This window comes from Dipodomys ordii, unplaced genomic scaffold (assembly GCF_000151885.1).
Source record: "Dipodomys ordii isolate 6190 unplaced genomic scaffold, Dord_2.0 Scaffold4, whole genome shotgun sequence".
Classification (NCBI taxonomy): domain Eukaryota; kingdom Metazoa; phylum Chordata; class Mammalia; order Rodentia; family Heteromyidae; genus Dipodomys; species Dipodomys ordii.
Window position 1 is genome coordinate 37,145,567 of NW_012267220.1, and position 2,863 is coordinate 37,148,429.

Here is a 2,863-nt window from a genome sequence, read left to right on the forward strand (position 1 = left end):
TTCAGCCTGTGCCAAGGAGCCTAGAGTTTCTCCTATTCCTTCCTGTAATGTTTTCAGGATGTCTGCTTTGACTTCGAGGTCTTTGATCCATTTGGAGTTGATTCTGGTCGAGTGATATGTAAGGATCTAGCTTTAGTTTTCTACCGGTATTTAACCAATTTTGCCAGCACCATTTACTGAAGAGGCTCTTTGTTCCATTCTATTTTTTAGCTCCCTTATCAAAGATTAGGTGGCTATAGGTCTGTGGGTTCATTTCTGGGTCTTCAGTTCTATTCCATTGGTCGATTAGTCTGTTCTTGTGCCAGTACCAAGTTGTTTTGATTACTATGGCTTTGTAGTACAGTTTGAAATTTGGTATTGATAATCCTCCAGCACTGTTCTTTCTGCTTAGGATTGTGTTTGCTATTCAGGGTCTTTTATTGTTCCATATGAATTTTTGGATTGCTGGCAAAAGCATTTTAATGTGTACAAAGGAGATACTAGGAGCCAGAAAATATGAGCTCTTTATATAAAATAATTCATATTTCTTGTTTTTTGGGAGAGAAAAGAAATTTACTTACATGATGATACCTGATTAGTAATTCTTAAATTTATTGAGCATCAATGTCAAGGGTGGGCCAATTAAAAAAATATCAGACTCCTTATCCCTGCCTTTAAAAATCCTGGTTTTGTAGATGTGAGTAAGACCTAGAAAACTGCATTTGGTGGAAGTTATCAAGTCAATCCTGGTGGAGATAGCCAGTAGTACCCATCTGAGGAATACTTTCTTTTCCTCCAGAGTCTGAATATTTCCATTTGGTTCATTCACACTGTGGTTCTGTGATATTACACAATTAGACATTTCTGGGACATACATGTCTCTTCATCTGTATGTCACAAAGTAAAACTGTTAGGTATTTTCTAAAGTTTCTATACAGGCACTGTATTTAAGGTGAAAAAGCTCAGTGTAAACACAGATCCTACTAGCTTCTTCACATAGTGATAAATGCTAAAAATATATTTATAGAAATACACATTTTATTCTGGGCACCAGTGGCTCATATCTATAATCCTTGCTATGCAGCAGGCTGAGATCGGAGGATTGTGGTTCAAAGCCAGCCTGGGCAGAAAAAGTGTTTGTTTGTTTGTTTTTTGTCGGTCATGGGGCTTGAACTCTGGGCCTGGGTGCTGTCCCTCAGCTCTTCAGCTCAAGGCGTGCACTCTACCACTTGAGCTACAGTGCCACTTCCGGTTTTCTGGTGGTTTATTGGAGATAGGAGTCTCACGGTCTCTCCTGCCCGAGCTGGCTTTGAACCACGATCCTCAGATCTCAGCCTCCTGAGTAGCTAGGATTACAGTCGTGAGCCACCAACGCCTGGCCAGAAAAAGTCTTTTATCTCCAATTAACCACTCAAAAACTGGAAGTAGTGCTGTGGCTCAAAGTGGTAGAGCTCTAGCCTGAAGCAAAATGAGCTCAAGGACAGGGTCTAGGCCAAGAGTTCAAGCCCCAGGACTGCCAAATAAATAAATATATATATATATATATAAATTCAATTTCATGATAATCCAAAGTTCCCTTTCTTGTATATGCCAAAATGCCTTACTTTTTAAGGGAAAGAAGAAATAAACCTGATAATGGATGTAACTTTGGTAGCCCAGGTGTTACTAATCTAGGATTACAACTCAGGTAATGCTGGTCACAGGACACTAATTGCCAGAAAGGGTCTGACTCCTTATATAGTCATGCTGCATGCATCTTTCTCTCAACATCTACTTTTTTCAGATTAACTTTTATTTCAAAATAATAATATATACACATAGATTTTTTTAAGTTTTTAAATGAAATATCCTATAAGATTTTACAATAAAAATAGTAGTCACTTGCCCTTTTCACCACTGCAACATACATTTTTCTGTGTGTGTATGTGTGTGTGTGTGTGTGTGTGTGTGTGTGCACGCACGCGCGTGCGTTTGAGTGTGCTTGTGCGTGCTAGAATTGAGGTTTGAACTCAGAACCTTGAGCTCTTTTGCTTGGCTTTTCCACAAGACTGGTGCCTACCACTCAAGCCACACCTCTACTTCCAGCTTGTTGATTGGATATGAGTCTCTATAATTTATCTGTCCAGGCTAACCTTTGAACTTTGGTCCTCGTATTTCAACTTCTGAGTAGCTTGGATTACAAGCATGAGTTACTGGTGGCCAGCATCTCTACTTTATTTATTTTTTTTTCCTATTAGAAGCTTTATTAGAAGAAGCAAAAAGTAGAAAAACAACTTCCTAAATACAGAAACGTCTAGAAGATCAAAAGCAGCAGAACAAAACTCCCAAATCTATAGGGTGAAGCTGGAGTCTTTATCAGTGCTTTTTTGTGATTCTCAAAGAGAATGCCGTAAGGACAATGCTTTTGGAAAAGAGAAAAAGTGGCAAAGACTATGACTTTTGAGTTCCCTTTTCTGGGAGAGCAGCTGGTTTAGAAGGTGAAGGCTATGCAAATATAAAGTGAAGATCTTTTTTGTTTGTTATTTTGAGCCACCCATTCTCTGGCTTATACTTTAGTTTTTAGCTTCCTCTGGAATGGTTTAGATCTCTATCCTTGTGATGCAAAACTTCTCCTCAGTGTTATTTTCCATTTGCTAATCAGTTGGATTTATTTGAGTTAAACTGTGGACTTGGTTGATTCTTTTTGTTTTGTTTTGTTTTTTTGTTTTGTTTTTTTTGTTGTTTTGTTTTGGGGTTTTTTTCTTTCTTTTTTTATTGTAAAGATACTATACAGAGGGTTACAGTTACATGGGTGAGGTAATGAGTACACTTCCTCTTGAACATTGTTAGCCCCTCCATTGTTTTCCCCCTACCATCCCCTCCCTCCCTCCCTTCCCCGAAGTTC